The sequence below is a fragment of the Sorex fumeus genome, unplaced genomic scaffold (assembly GCF_029834395.1).
Source record: "Sorex fumeus unplaced genomic scaffold, SorFum_2.1 ptg000007l, whole genome shotgun sequence".
Taxonomy (NCBI): domain Eukaryota; kingdom Metazoa; phylum Chordata; class Mammalia; order Eulipotyphla; family Soricidae; genus Sorex; species Sorex fumeus.
The window spans coordinates 45,294,982-45,313,899 of NW_026606064.1; the positions used below are offsets into that span (position 1 = coordinate 45,294,982).

General features: G+C 41.6%; 1 protein-coding gene across 1 annotated transcript in view; it reads left to right on the forward strand.

The window, feature by feature from the left end:
- The window catches only part of EFCAB2 (EF-hand calcium binding domain 2), a 121,262-nt gene that overhangs the window by 7,353 nt on the left and 94,991 nt on the right, over positions 1 to 18,918 (forward strand). The gene's annotated exons all lie outside the window — the stretch shown is intronic.

An 18,918-nucleotide genomic window follows, 5' to 3' on the forward strand; every position in this document is an offset into this window, starting at 1 on the left:
CTGTCTATTGCCTCCTGAAACCTGACTGAGACTTAAATTTGCAGAATATCTGGACTAAAATTTATTTTTTGTGGGGGGGGTGATGGAAAGGAACCTGGGGACAGTGGTGCGGGGAAATGTACACTGGTGGAGGGATTGGTGTTGGAATACCGTATGACTGAAATCCAGTATGAACAGACAGTAACTCGAAAAAAATTTTTTTTACTAATCTATGTCTTTTCAGGAATTCATAATTTAAAAATTCAGTGAGCCCCTATGCTTTGGTTTTTCATTTTAAAATTTAATTTAATTTTTTGACTTTTGGATCACACCCAGTGTTGCCCAGGGACTGCTCCTGGCTCAGTATCAGTAATCATTCCTGGTGGTGCGGGAGGATACGCAATGCTGGAAATGGAACCAGGCTTCATGCAAGCAAAGAATGCATTCAGTCTTTGAGCTGTCTTTCTGGCTCTGTGTTTTATTTTTAGATTTTATTGCTGATATTATTATTATCATTAACCATCACATTTTTGTATGTGGTTCTGGGGATCAAGCCTAGTACCTTACACTTGGAAAACAGGTACTTTACTGCTGAGCTACATCTGCAGCCCTGTTTAGTTTGTTTTTTGGGTGGTGGTGTGGGATATTGATTTGGGTTTGGGCCATACTGGTTTGTGCTCAGGGCTTACTCTTGGCTTTGTGTTCAGTGGTTAGACTTGGGGTGCTTGAGCGACCATTTGTGGTACTGTGGATTGAGCTAGAGTCAGCTGTATATAAGGCAAGTGTCTTTTGGTTTGTCATATACCCCAATGTATTTATATTCATATATATATCATGATCACGACCATCCTATTGTTCGTCGATTGCCTCGAGCAGGCCCCAGTAACGTCTCCTTCATCCCAGCCCTGAGATTTTTTAAAAAAGTGCCATATTCAAGGCTCTTTCAGGGTTAGGAGATGAGACCCATCATTGTTACTGGTATTTGGCATATTGGGTATGCCATGGGAAGTTTCCCAGACTCTGCCGTGTGGACAGGTTACATTCGGTAGCCTACCAGTTTGTCCAAAGTAGGAATGAGATAATAAGATGTCGCGCAGCCGCGAATGCGCGGGTTTTATAGTCTCTGAGTCTTGGCCGTTGATGGGATTACACCGCGCCAGGGGGCCAGTTGGTGGGTGTGACCCCTGCCTACTGGAATTTGGAGGATCTGGGTGGAGGATGCTCAGCCCTGATCCGAGCAGGCTTGGAGATCGCAGCCTCAGGTCTAGACTTTGAGAAAAAGCTTTGTAAACATCTCATATACAACTTATAAATATGAAAAGTATAGTAAAATAACTTAATTTTCAAATACAACAGCAAATTTGGGATCAAAAGACCTGGGCTTGAATTTGAACACATTCTTTTTAAAAGATTTTACTTAGACTTGTTACTTAATTTCTCTGAACTTCATTTTATAGTTCATACTTCTAATGAATCCTTCTCTTAAGTATAGTTAGCCAACTCTAGTGACTACTAGCCTTCACACCTCATTTAAAGGAGCACAGAAACACTAGAAAACATTTGTGAAAGTCAGTCTAGACACGTAGATCCACTATAAGATTTAAATTTATTAAAAAAAATTTTGTTTGTTTTTGGGCCACACCCAGCAGTGTTCAGGTGTTACTCCTGGCTCTACCCTCAGGAATTATTTCTGACTGTTCAGGGGACCATTTGGGATGCTGCAGATTGAATCTGGGTTGACTCTGTGCAAGGCAAATGATGTAGCAGGTATACTATTGCTCCAGCCCCTGCTTTTTTTTTTTTTTTTTTGGTGGTGGGGGCATACCTGGTGTGCTCAGGGCTTAATCCAGGCTAAGAACATGAAATCTGTAGTCAATCCTATGGCTTCAAATTCAGCTCAGAGCTGGGCAAGGTAGCTTTAATTTCTTCATATATCCAGTGGAGAATAGTAGAGCCCATCTCATATGGTGGTGAATGTGGCCGAGTTCATGTATCGTAAGTCTGTTGAATGTCATCAGTCATTACACTGAGTCTGATACTATGTTAGAAATGTTGGAGAATAAAATGGATTTGGGCCTTGCATTTTTTTTTCCTTTTCCTTCATTTTGAGGCCACATCCAGCGGTGCTCAGCTAGTGTTCGGGGGGACCATATGTTGTGTTCAGGGGAACCACACGCGATGCTGGGGGTTGAACTGGGTTGATTGTGTGCAAGGTAAGCTCCTTAATTCTGATACTTTCTCCCTGAGGGCCTTGTATTCATGAACTATATTAAGAGAACCATAACTGCTTAGTTATTTATTCTCTGTTCCTTCCCTGTCTTGGTATTATGATAACCAACACACACTCCATTATGTCCCTTAGTGGGAGTCTCAATTGGACTGCGTGCTCATACCTTTAGTGGTTGTGCTGGCTGCAGGTAGCACTCCTTTAGAACCTCCAGGAGTGATTCCTGAGCACAGAGCCAAGAGTAAGTCCTGGGCATTTTGTTTTGGGGCATAGCCCCAAACAGAAACCCAAGGAGACAAAAAATATTTACTGTCTCACGTTTGCAAGCTGGTGCTTTAGCCACTGCCCAGATTTATCACATAATTAACTACTTTGGGGATGTCATTAAGAAATGTTTGGGTTCCAGAAGAGGAACACCGGCCAATTTTTTGTTTTATTTATTTATTTACTTATTTTAATAAATCACCATGAGATGCAGTTGCAGACATACAAACTTCCGTGATTGAGTTCCAGTCGAACAATGTTCAAGTACCCCTCCCTCCACCAGTGCCCATTCTCTACAACCAGTGTTCCCAGTATCTCTCCCCCTACCCCCATCCCTTCCCACCCTCTGCCTCTGTGGCAGGCACTTCTCTCTTACTCCCTCTGACCTTTTGGGTATTATGGTTTGCAATACCGGTATCAAACGCCCATCATGTTTGGTCCATAGTTTACTTTCAGCACGCATCTACTATACCGAGCAATCCCTCCAACCATCATTTACTTAATGCTCCTTTTTCCATCCCAGCTATCTCTTTTCCTCCAGTGCATGAGATCAGCTTCCAAGCCGTGGGGCAATCCTCCTGATCCTTATTTCTACTGATCTTAGGTGTTAGTCTCCTATTTCACAAAGATTTACTTTATATTCCACAAATGAATACAGTCATTCTATGTCTGTTCCTCTCTTTCTGACTCATTTCACTTAGCATGATAATCTCCATGTTGATCCATTTATATGAAAATTTCATGACTTCATCTGTTCTAAAAGCTGCATAGTATTCCATTGTATAGATATACCAAAGTTTCTTTAACCAGTCATCTATTCTTGGACACTCGGGTTTTTTTTTTCCAGATTCTGGCTATTGTAAATACTGCTGCAATAAACATACAAGTGAAGATGTCATTTCTACTGTACTTTTTTGCATCTCTGGGATATATTCCCAAAAGTGGTATTTCTTGGTCAAATGGGAGCTCGATTTCTAGTTTTGAGAAACGTCCATATTATTTCCAAAAAGGCTGGACCAGTCAGCATTCCCACCAGCAGTGAAGGAGAGTCCTTTCTCCCCGCATCCACGCCAACACCAGTTGTTTTTGTTCTTTAAATTTTCTTCCTTCCTTCCTTCCTTCCTTCCTTCCTTCCTTCCTTCCTTCCTTCCTTCCTTCCTTCCTTTCTGTGTAAGAGTATTGCTATTTATTCAGCCATTGATTAGGCTGATTGAATTGGGCATGAACTCCACCTTACTTTTTTTTTCTTTTTTATAAATTTATTTATTGAATCACAGTGAGAGCAGTTACAAAGCTTTCGGGTTTAAGTCTCAGTCAGACAATGATGAAACACCTGTCCCTTCACAAGTGCCCATTCTTCACCACCAAAAACCCCAGTATACCCCCCCATTCGACACCCTCCCCCTACCTGTGGGGCAGATGATTTCCACATTACTCTCTCTCTCTTTGATTTCATTCAATATTTGGACCCCAGACACACCATTATTATTTGGGATTTGACCCCAACACTCAGATCTGCTGAAAAGGCAACCATAGACAATTTGTTTTCTATTGCTGGTTATGAATAACATATGATGTCGCATGGCTTTAGTAGTGGCTGCGCGATTTTGGAATTCTGAAATTTTAACAATTAAATCTGGAGGGATTTCTGCCAAAACCTGCTGAGTTTCAAGATTTGTTCCTGAGTTTCTGGGATCATGACCGTTAAGCAGCTTGATCAGGAGTCAGAGAGGCTGTTCGTGGGCAGCGACGTGGGGTCTTGTTGGGGCAGGGAGGAAAGGGCCGACTCCACCCCCATCCCGTGAGGCCCTGCGTGTCTCGTCACTGCAGGCCCAAACCAGACTGTCCAATTGCCTCTGGAGGATGGCGGCCATCAAGCTGCCAAGGGGGAGCAGGCGGAGGACAGCACCCTTTCCCCCCTGGGGTCATTACCTCATTTTCTGATGGGATTAGATATTTTCTTCTTGTAGAGTTCAACCAGTGCCTTGTAAATCCTTGATATTAACCCCTTATCAGAGTGGTATTGGGTGAATATCCTTTCCCATTCTATAAATTGTCTTTGTATTCTTGTCACGGTTTCTTTGGAGGTGCAGAAACTTCTTAATTTAAGATAGTCTCATTTGTTTATTTCTGTTTCCACTTGCTTGGTCAGTGGTGTTTCGTCCTTGAAGATACCTTTAACTTCAATGTCGTAGAGGGTTTTGCAGACCTTTTCTTCAATGTACCTTATGGATTTTGGTCTGATGTTGAGGTCTTTAATCCATTTTGTGCATGGCGTTAGGTAGAGGTCTCTGCCCTCCCCTCTTTTTTTGCATGTAGCTGTCCAGTTTTGCCAGCACCATTTGTTAAAGAGACTTCCCTTGCTCCACTTTGCATCTCTTGCTCCCTTATCAAAGATTATATGCTCGTATCTTTGAGGGTATGTGTAAGGATGTTCAACCCTATTCCACTGGTCTGCAGGTCTGTTTTTGTTCCAATACCATGCTGTTTTAATTATTAATGCTTTGTAGTACAGTTTGAAGCTGGTAAAGGTGATGCCTCTCATCTCCCCCCTTCCCCCACCCAGAATTGCTTTAGCTGCTTGTGGGGGCAATTTTTTGTTGTTTTAAATCGGGGGCTTTGAATGTGCTGTTTCTTTTGCAGAAACCTCCTCATTTTTTTTTTTTGTAATAGAAAGTACAAATTAAAAACTCTGAGGTAAGGAGTACAAATTTATATGAGGATCAATGGAGCTAAAATGAGGAGGTGAGAGTGAGGAAAGAGTGGTGTGATATAAGTTTTGTAGTTGACAGAGGATAAGCAGGTCTATCCAAGAACAAGAAGAAAGCTCTGGAAGAGTTTTCATGCAGGATAGTAAAAATCAGTTTTTTTATTTCTGGAGGTGGGAGCGGGTGTGAACACTCAGCAATGCTAAAGGATGACTCCTGACTCTGCACTCAGGAATCACTCCTGGCGGGCTTGTGGTAGTGGGTGGGCGAGGGTGGGAGAGAGCAAATGAGGTGCCGGGGATTGAACCTGGTTGACCATGTACAAGGCCACCTGCCTTACCTGCTATGTTATTTCTTGGCCTATATGCAGTTTGTTTTTAAAAGGTCCTTTGCCTGCCTGGAGCAGGGCAAGGACATGATGGTAACTGTAACTTGGACAGGTAACAGTAGAGAAATGGAAAAAATTTTTGAGTCTAGAGTTCATAAATTCCATTGCTAGAGGTTTGAAGGATAGAGTTAGGGATGGATTAACATCCTCCATTTCAACTTCTCTTACTGAGCTCTACTTAAATCCTTCTCATAAGATTCAAGGAGATGCTGCTGTGGTGCTTTGATAGCATAGACTCGTAACTCATTGGATTTTAGGACATCTGCTGTGTGTTTCTTTTTGTTTTGGTGGGAGGCAGTTTGGACCACACCCAGCAGAGCTCAGGGGGCTATTTCTCACTCTTTACTCTGGTTGCTTCTAGCAGTGCACAGGGAACCATATGTAGTAAAAGGGATCAAATTTGAGTTGGCTTGCATACAAGGCAAACACCTTAACTCATCCTTTTTCTCCAGGCCTGATTTATGTTCTTTGTTTATTCTCTCCCTCTCTACCTTATGCCTTTAGGTCACATAATCTTGACTGGTGATTGCTTGCTTGCTAATCTTGCTGTGGTATTGCCTTGGGGTGCTCACCACTTTATAGTGCTAACTCGCACATTCAAACTTGGTGCTCTCTGAGGGTTACACTCTTGCAGTTCTGGTGCTTGTCAGGGGTGCACTCCTGGCTATGAGTCTCACATGTAATTTTAGTTGTGGTGCTCATTGACGGATGAACCTTTTTACTTGTGCTCACACATAGCTTCCTGTAGCACTGGGGATCACCGACCACACTGAACTCATGACCTTACACGTGCAAGCCTCTGAACTATTTCTCTGCCCTATGTCATCTGAAATTATAGCTTACTATAAATGGTATGTTTTCCTTCTGTTAATAAATTCATTGAATTTTTAAATAGGATGCACTCTTAGCTATTCTTGGCCATGTAGTGTGGGCCTGATGGTTTGGTGCTCACTCAGTGGCAGTGCTTTACTCTCATAGTGACTCTCACAGTGCTTGACTCTCAGAGCTCAACAGAGCACACTGGTGGTGCTCAGGGTTCTCAGGGCTACACCTGGCAGTGACAGGGTAGAGGGAAGGCAAAGTCAGAGATTGGACTGGGGGTCCTGGAACCTCATTCTTTCATTTTACGTTAGAACTCACTGGGCTGGAGAAATAGTACAGGAAGTAAGGTACTTGCTTTGTATGTGTCCACTTTGGCTACAGCCCTGGTTTGATCCTTAGCCCTGCTTATGGTCCCTGAGTTTAGAACCAGATTTAAACCCAGAATTCCACTGGGTATGGCGCCAAAACAGAACAAAATAATATATTGATAGTAGATGATCAGTGGACATTTGATAACTGATAATACAAATTAGCATAAAGCTGGAAGGAGAGTGAATACTGTATTTAAGTATCCTCCACCCTCCACATTTGTGTTGAAGTCAGATGTTTGGTGGCATATTGTTTCTGGATCAAGTTATTTATAAAAAATAATTTTTGGTGAGCCAGACCTATAGTAGGTCAGAGTGCTTGCCTTACACATAACTGACCTGGGTTCGATCCCGGCAAAACATTTGATTTTCCAAGCATTACCTTGAGTGATTCCTGAGCATAGAGCCAGGAGTGAACCCTAAGCATTGCTGGATGTGGCTTTTTTTTTTTTTAAAAAAAAGAACTATACTCTCCAAAATAACAAAAGAAAAAAAATACCAGAATTACGCTCTTGGCTTTGTTTTAAGCAGTCTGTCTCACCAACAATAGGTGTTGGTGCTACTTGAGTCAAACAGAGCAATAACATTATTTATATTTCCAGTTAATTATTCTGGAGGGCATTTCTTTATTTTTCTTTGTTGTGTATTTTAAACAGCTCTGGAGGTAATCATTCCTCCTGGGGCTTATTATTTTATCTTAATTTCTTTTTTTGCTTTTGAGCCACTACCTGTGATGCTCAGGAGTTACTCCTGGCTTTGTATTTAGAAATTATTCCTGGCAGCACTCAAAGGATCATATGAGATGTTGAGGATCGAACTCAGGTTGGTAGGCAGCATGCAAGGCAAACAACCTACCACTGTACTATCTCTCTGGACCCTTGTCTTAATTTCTATTGGCAGGATTTTGAGCATCTAGTTAAAAATTTAAATGTTTATGTTGACATCTTAGCTTTAGGATTAAACTCAGATAGCTTTTTCTTAAAACTATCCCTCCCTAGGATGGGGATTTGGGAGGGGAAGATGAAAAATAATAAATAAAAACTTCTCTATCGTATGTTGTGCAGTAACATTTTATGCATAAATATTAACATTATAAGTCATGTTACCCCAACATAAAAGTCATGAGAATATGATGAAAAACTTCATGTCAATAAAAATAAAAATTTTTGATGCCTACAGAAAAGTTGATAAGCTAGCATAAAAATAGAAAAAAATCTGTTTTTATTGAAAAATAAAAAAAAAACTAGATAATTTGACTTCAATTTGTTTATGACAGCTCCTTTGTTATTTATTATTAATTTCTTCTTTTGAAATTAACATTTTTTTATGATTTAATTTGATCAATGTTTTCTGTGGTTTTATTTTAAATTGATATAATAATTTTTAGCTTAGCGTTTCCACTGCAAAAAACAAATTTAATGTTAAATTGTTGGCTTTTGTTATTGCTTGATATAGAATTAAAGAGAACAGGAAGTGATACATAATTATATAACTAGATTTTATCAGCATAAAGGCATTTTGTTATATTTATATGTTAATTTAGCAGTATTTCTTTTATAATAAATTCTTCTGTTATGTTCTTTGTGGCCTGATATAGTAGATACAGCTAAAAATGTAAAGATTGGGCTGAAGAAATAGTACAGCATGTAGGTTGCTTGCCTTGTGTGCAGGCCAACCTGGGTTCAATCCCTGACACCACATATGGTCCCCCACACACACCAGGAGTGATTCCTGAATATAGAGCAAGGAATAAGCCCTGAGCATCACCAGATGTGACTCCAAAACAAGCAAACAAAAGCCAACAAAATTTAAAAAGGGATATATCCCTGGTGGTGGTCAAGGCACTGTTCCTGGTGGGGTTAGGGGTATGATGTGCAGTGATATGCAGGGATGCAGGGATCAAACTGGAATTGGCTGAGTGCAAAACAAGTGTCTTACCCACTGTACTATATAAGATCATTCCAACTGCTTCTTGCTTATGAGGAAATTCCCTCCCTGCCTGTGGGAGATCTGGCTGCTACCATCCCAGGACCTTTTACTTTCATGTTCAATGACACTATTCAGGTAGAGTAGCAGTCAGAATGGCTAGTGTGCACCTTGTGAGAAACAGTTCCACCAAGTGCAATGCTTATGAGCACTTCCTCACACTTGCATCCTCCTCATTTCCACAGTTACTTAGGTCAGCATCTTTGCTGTCTCCCACCCACCCAGCTTTTCCTTCAATAAGATTGTTGCATACATTTATAGGTAAAGGTAAAGGTAAAGGCCCTCCCGTTGATCGTCGATTTGCTCGAGCGGGCCCAGTAACGTCTCCATTGGAGACTTTGTTGTTACTGTGTCTGGCATATCGAATACTCTCAGTAGCTTGCCGGGCTCTCCGAGAGGGGTGAAGGAATCGAACTCGGGTCGGCCATGTTGGCTGCGTGCAAGGCAGACGCCCTACCCGCTGTGCTATCGCTCCAGCCCGAAAGTAGTGAGTGGTCTCAAGGTCAACCTAAAGTCAACCTGCAGCATACATTTATAATCTACTTTATTTCTTTCATCACAGCTTGCATTTCATCCTGAGACTTCCTAAACCTCTTAAATAGTTTTCTTTTTTTTCTAATTAATTAATTAAATTTTTTTATTAGTGAAACACCACGAGGTACAGTTATAGACTTACAAATTTTGGTGCTTGGGTTTCAGTTATACAATGATCAAGTGCCCATCCCTCCACCAGTGTCCATCCTCCACCACCATAGGTCCCAGCATCCCTCCCACCCCCCATCCTCCCCCATCCCACCCTGCCTCTGTGGCAGGGCATTCCCTTTTGTTCTCTCTCTCTCCTTTTGAGTCCTATGGTTTGCAAGAGAGGCAGTGGGTGACAATAATGTTTGGTCTATAGTCTACTTTCAGCATGCTTCTCCCAAATAGTTTTCTTTTAATTTTGCATATGTTGAAGTCCACTCATGGTGCTAAATAAATTTCTATGGATTTTAATTTTTTAAACATCAGCCATTTAGATTGGTGAGTTTTTATTTGTGATTCCTTAGTGGAACTGTTGTTACATATTTTTTCATAGGCTTTGTCATCATCTTTGATGAGGTCTTTGAACCCACCTGGCTGAGTAATTCAATGCATAGAAGGGCCTAAGCATGCAGATTTGCTTGTGCCTGCAGTGCTTTGGAACCTTCAGGGCTACCTAGTGCTCTTTGGGGTTCCCCAGGTTTATACCTCATGGTGCTGGTGCTGTGGGAGAGGGACAGCATCCAGTGTGAGGGTTTAAACTTGGATCCTGCATCATCTTTCACTGTTGAGTTATCTCTCCAACCCTAGTTTATAATTATTATTTTTTGGGAGGGGTTTGAACCACACCTGGTGGTGCTCAAGGCTTACTCCTGGTGGGCTCAGGAGACCATATGGGGTGCCATGGATCAAATGTAGGTTTGCCGCATGCAAAGCAAGTGCCCTACCAGCTGTACTATCTCTTTAGCTCCCCTACTTGCTGTTAGGGTCGGGATGGAGGTTGGGTCACACTGAGTGGTGCTCAGGACTTACTCCTGCCTCTGCATTCAGGGATCACTTCTCGTGGGACTCAGGGCACCAAATTTTACTTATTATCAGCAGTCAGTGTAGGGGTTCAAATTCAGGTCCTGAATCATCCCTAACTGTTGAGTCATATCCCCTTCCTGAGTTTATAATAATACTTATTTTTTGGGGGAGTAGAGCCATACCTGGTAGTGCTCAGGGGTTACTTCTTGGAGATTCAGGGCACCATATGGAATGCCAGGGATCAAACCCAGGTCAGCCATGTGCAAGGCATACTCCTTACCTCATGTACTATCTCTCAGGCCCCTCAATAATTTTGTAAAAATTGTAAAATTTAATGAGAAAATTAAAACCATATAGTAATAGCCAAGAGGGAGCTGAGAACTATAATACACTTTCTTGTAAACTATAAAATATAGTTGACAGATATCACGTTATAGACGTGCCCGTTATTGCATGCTGTTTCTAGACCTGAACATTCTTTCATCAGGGAAAACCTTTCTATATAATTTAAAAGATCTTTTTAGAATCTGTTAAGACTAAATCCTATCTAGCCCATTTAAAGCCAAGTTCATTTCATTTCCCTTAAGAGGTGAGGATTTTTTTGTTTGTTTTTTGGGTCACATCTGGTGGTGCTCAGAGATTGTTACCCCTGGCTCCTCACTCAGCAATTTCTCCTGGATATGTCTGGGGACCACATGAGATGCTAGGAATTGAACCCGGGTTTGATGTGTGGGAGACAAGCATTCTACTCACTGTACTGTCTCTCTTGCTTCCCTTAAAATGTGAACAACAACAGCTAAGGAACACAAACATCTATTTAGTGATAAAAAGTCTTATACTACTTTGAAAATAATTTTGAAATCTTGAATTCTTTAGAAAATTGAGAAAAATGACTAATCTATGAGAGAGAGAAGGAGATAGGGGGAAAAACTGTCACTGTCCTCCCGATGTTCATTGATTTGCTTGAGCGGGCCTAGTAACATCTCCACTGTGACAATTGTTACTGTGTTTGGCATATTGAATACGTCATAGGTCGCTTGCCAGGCTCTCCTAGAGGGGCGAGGAATCGAACTTGGGTTGGCCATGTTGGCCGCTTCCAAGACAAACGCCCTACCCACTGTGCTATCGCTCCAAAACTAATTTAACAAAATTAAAATTAAAGAAATAAAGGAATAGATTTGACATAGTCCTTGTTTTGTGTTTCTGGGGGGGGGGATATTTAACTGGGCCCAACTATGTACAAGGGAAGCTCATTACCTTCTGTACTAAGCTTTCTGGTTCTGAGAATTTTTTTTAATGATAGTATCTTTCAGATACCAACATTCTTTATTTTCTATTTTATGATAACAAGTTATCAGAAAGAAACCAGAACAATGTTTATTTTCACACAATTTATGAAATTCAAGAATTTGGGAGCAATTTTGTTCTGGTGGGAGTACTGGTTCTGGTGTTATTGTCAGGATGTTGCTTTGGGCTGACTGTTGCCTGGAGACTTCAAGTTCTCACAACATGGGGTTCTCAGTAGGCTGCTTGAATATCCTTACAACTTGGCAGCTGGTACCCCAAAACAAGAGAAAGAGAGTTAAAGAGAGAGGCAGAGAGATAGTGAGAGAGAAAGAGAGAGCGAGAGCACACTAGAGAGATTGTTAGTGACACGTGATCGGTCCTGTATGATGAGAAAAGGGGCATTAGGTATGTGTGAAAACCAAGAGATAGGAACCACTGGGAACCATCTGGAAATTGTTTGCCATATTCTTTCCTTAACCCTACACATTGTGTCATCTTAACTACATTTTTTAAAAAAATTGTTTAGATTTTTTCAATTATTGTTATATTTTGTGGACCATGTGTTCAATAGTCAAAAATGTAGTTGAAAATTTGCCACATACAAGGTAACTACCTTATCTATTCTCCTGCTTTCCTACCCCAGTTAAAATGCATAATTGTCAAAACCAGAAAATATTCAAGGTGTTGTTTAAAGAAAAATCTTTCTGTGAAGCAATAAACAACTGGTATACCCTTTAACAGACTGAAGAGTTATTTATTCATTTAATATGAATATTTTTACCTAGTGGCTGGTCTTCAAGCCTGTTCATATCGGGGCTGAGCATCCTCCACCCAGATCCTCCCTCTTCCAGTAGCCAGAGGTCACACCCACCAACTGCCCCCAGCGCCAGGTAATCTTATCAGTGGCCAAGATCCAGAGACTATAAAACCCAGCTCCCGGAAGCACGCCACCCGCATTCGCAGCTGCACAACATGTTATTATCTCATTCTTTCTTTGGACAACCTGGCAGCCTAACAAATGTAACCTGCCCACACGGCAGAGTCTGGCAAACTCCCCGTGGCGTACCCAATATGCCAAATACCAGTAACAATGATGGGTCTCATTCTCCTAACCCTGAAAGAGCCTTGAATGGCACTTTTTAAAATCTCAGGGTTGGGACGAATGAGACGTTACTGGTGCCTGCTCGAGGCAATCGATGAACAACAGGATGATCGTGATCGTAATCGTGATCGTGATTCTTGCCTTTAAGAATTTCATAATCATAGTGGGCTGGAGTGACAGTAAAGCTAGTAAGGCACTTGCTTTTCATGCAGCTGACCTGGGTTCAATCCCCAGCACCACATATTAGCCCCATCAGGCATGATACCTGAATGCAGAGCCAGGAGTAAGCCCCAGGCACTTGTGTATCCCCAAAACAATAAAACAACAACAAGAAGAATTTCATCATTATAGGGGCTGGGATATAACTCAATGGTATAACATTTGCCTTATTTTGTGTGAGGCCCTATTTCACACCCTGGCACTGCAAAAATTTTATTTTATTTTATTTTTAAGTATTGGGATCACACCAGGCGGTGCTCAGGGGACCATAAGGGATGCCAGGGATCAAACTGGGTTGGCCACATGCCAGGCAAATGCCCTACTCCCCTGTACTATTGCACTGGTGCTTGAAAAAAGTTTTACAATCCAGGACTGGGGCAATACCTAAAAGGGATGGAGCACTTTATATGCAGGAACCCCAACACTGCAAGGTCTTTTGAGTATTATTCTAAGGAGTAGCTTCCCAATGTTGCTGGGTTGTTGGTTCCCCCCCCCCTCGCCATTCCCCCAAGAATGTCATAATCTAGTGAGTATATTTTTAGTGCCTGCAGGTTCTAAGCACTGTGGCAGAATGCCATATATTATTCATTTGATATTTATAGTACTGAAAGGAAGTGCTATTCCCCGATTATATCTTTAAAAGGTCAAGTAACTTTTTCAAAAACTCACAAGAAGAATCTAAATTCTGTGGAAATTTTTGTGAATCTAGGGTTTAGGCTTTGGGAAAAAGAGTAATCTTTTTTTTTTTTTTAATTAGTGAAACACCATGAGGTACAGTTGTAGATTTACAATTTTTTTGTGCTTGGGTTTGATTATACAATGATCAGATACCCATCCCTCCACCAGTGCCCACTTTCCACCACCATGGATAATATCCCCCCACCCCCATCCCCCCATCCCCCCCTGCCTCTGTGGCAGGGCAATCCCCTGTGTTCTCTCTCTCCTTTTGGGTGTTGTGGTCTGCAAAAGAGGCATTGAGTGGCAAACATGTTCAGTCCATAGTCCACTTTCGACATGCATCTCCCCTCCTGGGAGGATCCTCCAAACACCCTTTATTTGGTGTTCCCTTCTCTATCTGAGCTGCCCTTTCCTCTAGAATGCCCGACTGGCCACTAAGCTATGGAGTAATCCTCCTGGTGCTGATCTCAGCTATTCTTGGGTATTAATCTCATATTTTGTTACTTTATATCCCACAGATGAATGCAATCTTTCTATGTCTATCCCTCTCTTTCTGACTCATTTCACTTAGCATGATACTTTCCATGTTGTACCACTTGTATGTAAATTTCATGACTTCATCTTTTCTAAGAGCTACATAGTACTCCATTGTGTAGATGTACCAAAGTTTCTTTAACCAGTCATCTGTTCTTGGGCATCCAGGTTTCTACCAGTTTCTGGCTATTGTAAAGAGTGCTGCAATGAACAAACAAGTGCAGATGTCACTTCGACTATACATTTTTGCCTCTCTGGGATATATTCCCAGGAGTGGTATTGCTGGGTCAAATGGGAGCTCAATTTCTAATTTTTTGAGAATCGTCCATACTGTTTTCCAGAAGGGCTGAACCAGTGGACATTCCCACCAACAGTGAAGGAGTGTCCCTTTCTCGCCACATCCATGCCAGCATCGGTTGCTTTTGTTCGAAAAAGAGTAATCTTTTTTTTTCCCTTTATTTTATTTTATTTTTTTTTAAAGTTGTAGATTTACAATTTTTTGTGCTTTGGTTTAAATCATACAATGATCAGATACCCATCCCTCCACCAGTGCCCATCTTCCACCACCATGGATAATATCCCTCCCACCCCCATCCCCCCATCCCCCCTGTCTCTGTGGCAGGGCAATCCCCTGTGTTCTCTCTCTCCTTTTGGGTGTTGTGGTCTGCAAAAGAGTCATTGAGTGGCAAACATGTTCAGTCCATAGTCTACTTTCGACATGCATCTCCCCTCCTGGGAGGATCCTCCAAACATCCTTTATTTGGTGCTCCCTTCTCTATCTGAACTGCCCTTTCCTCTAGGATACCCGGCTGGCCTCTAAGTTATGGGGTAATCCTCCTGGTGCTGATCTCAGCTATTCTTGGGTATTAATCTCATACTTTGTTACTTTATATCCCCCAGATGAATGCAATCTTTCTATGTCTATCCCTCTCTTTCTGACTCATTTCGCTTAGCATGATACTTTCCATATTGTACCACTTGTATGTAAATTTCATGACTTTATCTTTTCTAAGAGCTACATAGTACTCCATTGTGTAGATGTACCAAAGTTTCTTTAACCAGTCATCTGTTCTTGGGCATTCAGGTTTCTTCCAGTTTCTGGCTATTGTAAAGAGTGCTGCAATGAACAAACAAGTGCAGATGTCACTTCGACTATACATTTTTGCCTCTCTGGTATATATTCCCAGGAGTGGTATTGCTGGGTCAAATGGGAGCTCAATTTCTAATTTTTTGAGAATCGTCCATACTGTTTTCCAGAAGGGCTGAACCAGTGGACATTCCTACCAACAGTGAAGGAGTGTCCCTTTCTCGCCACATCCATGCCAGCATCGGTTGCTTTTGTTCGAAAAAGAGTAATCTTAACCTCAGTTTTCCTTCCAGAATGTTCCTTCTTTGGGAATTAAATTGAGTAAGGATTGTTCATTCACTCACCCATATTCTTTTCTCTTCAAATCAGTCAGTTGAATCAGCTCTTGTGGTCTAATATAAAAATCTTTCTTTGATATTTGTTAGCTTACTGTTGGCTTGGGACTGGGGACATCAGCCTTTAAGTAATCACGAGGCCTGAATTCCTGTAATTTGTAGCCTCTAACTTTAAACACATTTTATCAACATTCTCCTTTCGTTATCTTACTGGAAGAGCTGCTCCTTCTCTTGTTCAAGGCTAATTTTCTTATTTGTACTTATGATACTTATGATTTAATATATCCTAGATTTTCCAGGACCATCATTAGTTAAGGTTAACTTAAGCCTTTTAAAAGCTTTCTTTGTTTCAGTTAAAATTATTAAAGGTAAAAAAGGCCCTCCCGTTGATCGTCGATTTGCTCAAGCGGGCCCAGTAACGTCTCCATTGGAGACTTTGTTGTTACTGTGTCTGGCATATCCAATACTCTCGGTAGCTTGCCGGGCTCTCCGAGAGGGGCGGAGGAATCGAACTCGGGTCGGCCATGTTGGCCACTTGTAAGGCGAACGCCCTACCCGCTGTGCTATCGCTCCAGCCCCGAATTTTTAATTTTAATTTTAATTAAAATTATTAATACTTATATAAAAATACCAGGTATTTTTGAATGACAGTCATATGAGATAGATTTTATACCCTTGAAGGATTTGATATTTGGGGAAAAAACAATAACTGGGAGCTGAAGTGAAAATATAATGGGTAGGGTGTTTGCCTTGCACTTGGCTGACTGGGATTAGAATTCTATCCCAATACTTTCAGTTTGACTACCCTAAATACCTTGTAAAAGTTGAATTATGTCTAATTTATTTTGTTTAGTGTCATGTCTTAAGGGCTCATTATTGTATATATCAGAATTTTATTCTTTTTTTTTAGGTCAACTAATATTCTGTCATCTATATAGTCATGTATTGCTTCACAAAGTGATAACTCTAAATACTTTAGATGATTTTGTTGTTTTGTGACTGCAACAACATCCAACAGCAAAGGGAAGGGGGAGGACTGGGGGAAAGAAGGAAGTGTCACACACATAGGAAATAGTTCCTTCTTGGGTCAGTTTTTATTTTTCATGACTAAATTGTTGTAATTCCTATTCTTAAATCTTCTTCAGAACAATCTGAGTTAATTACACGAGAAACTCTCTGGAGTTGGGGATAAGGCTCAAGTGGTAGGGCATATGCCTAGGATGTGAAGGCCTTGAGCTTCATCCTTGGCATGTCCCCCCATCACTTTCTGCCTCCCGGCCCCGCACACACTCCAGCACCTCCAATATAGCCCTGCTGGCTCCCATCTAGCACTGTTTCTGAACATCACTGGGAGTTGCTCTGGGCCTCCTATGTCTGTCTGTGTCACATAATTCTACAATGCAAGGACAATAACCCATTCATCAATAACAGGATGTCTTAAGTATTCTCACTACAAATCTTGAAACATCCTTTATTTTCTGATATTTTATACTTTTCTATTGAGGCATCACCATTTACAATAGTATTAGTAAGATTGTTTTATGCCTACAAAGCTAGTGCCCCACATCTACCACCAGTGTCCATGTCCTTCTATCACTATTCACAAAGTAACCTACACAGACCTTATAGAATCTGTCCCCTGGTCCACCTTTCAGACCTTAGTTTCTGTCATTCTGCCTCGACTATTCTCGCTGCATCGAAACTCTTGCTGCAGATACTCACAATCTTGGCTCTGTCCTATCCTTCAGTCAGCACAGATGCTGTTTGTCACTGTTATTAATTCAGGCCTTGCAGGCACCAGCCCCCTCATTCTCCACTCTCGTGTCCACCAGACCTTATGGCCCATCCCCAATTAATTTTACTTGCACTATTTGATTACATATTTTACTGCATATATATATATACATATATATATATATATCATAGCGGGTAGGGAGTTTGCCTTGCACGTGGCTGACCCGGGTTCTATTCCTCTGCCCCTCTCAGAGAGCCCGGCAAGCTACCAAGAGTATCCTGCCCGCACAGCAAAGCCTGGCAAGATCTCCATGGCGTATTTGATATGCCAAAAACTGTAACAACAAATCTCACAATGGAGATGTTACTGGAACCCACTCGAACAAATAGATGAACAATGGGAGGACAGTGCTACAGAGCTACAGTACACACACACACACACACACACATACACACACACACACACGTCTCCAATAAACTAGCTTCAGGAATGGAGGAGTTAGAGTCTGGTTAGTTGGTTGATTTGCTGCTGGGGCTTGGACCCACATGTGCTTGCCACTGAATGACATTCTGGTGACATTGTTGCAGTTTGTTCCTTGCTATAATAATCTTAGCACCTAGAATAGTGTCTGGCACATGGAAGGTAGTCAATAATATAGTGAATACAACCAATTTGAATGCTCAGTGAGAGAGTAAGTGCATGTTGAGTTTGTGCGCCTCCGTCCCCATGATGGCTGCCTTCTCTAGGCATGAAAACACTAGAATTTCCCAATTAGTGCCCTGGATTTCCCCCCCTTAGACTAAAACTCTGCTGAAATTACTAGAAAGTCAAGGTTAGGGGGAAAACACAAGTGACAGAGCATTTGCCTAGCATACACAAGGTCCTGAATTTGATCTCTGGTGTGCACAGCTGCTGAGTACTGCCATATATGGTCCTACCCTTCCACCCCTCAACACCTCAAGCACTGCTGGGTGTGCCCCTTCAGGAAAGCCAAAACCTAACCAAACAAAGTACTTGAGACGGAGTTTAGCTGTGCTAGAAATCCACCTCCATGACAGTTTACACATATAAAAATAAATTTAACTGAATACTGGAGATTGGGGAGCATTGTATGTATTTTATGCCTCTTTAAAATAATTTTTATTTGTTCATTTTTGTTTCACACCCAGTGGTATTCAGTACTTAACTCCTGGTTACGCACTCAGGGATCACTCCTGATGGGCTCGGAGGACTATCTGGGGTACTGGCAATCAAAAACAAGCGCCCTACCTGCTGTACTGTTGCTCTGGCCCCTTGAAATTTTTATTGTCTGTTGTGTTCTTTGAGATCTTCAGAGGAAGGTCACTGTCACTGTCCTCTTGTTGTTCATCGACTTGCTTGAGCGGGCCCAGTAACGTCTCCATTGTGACAATTGTTACTATGTTTGGCAAATTGAATACATCACGGGTAGCTTGCCAGGCTCTGCCCCGTGGGTGAGATACTCTCGGTAGCTTGCTGGGCTCCCCAAGAGGGGTGGAAGAATTGAACTCGGGTGGACCATGTTGGCCGCTTGCAAGGCAAACGCCCTACCCTCTGTGCTATGCTCCATCCCAGAGGAAGGTAACTATGCTAAATGACATGATAAAAAGATTATGGAGGTAAGGTGCTGAGAGAG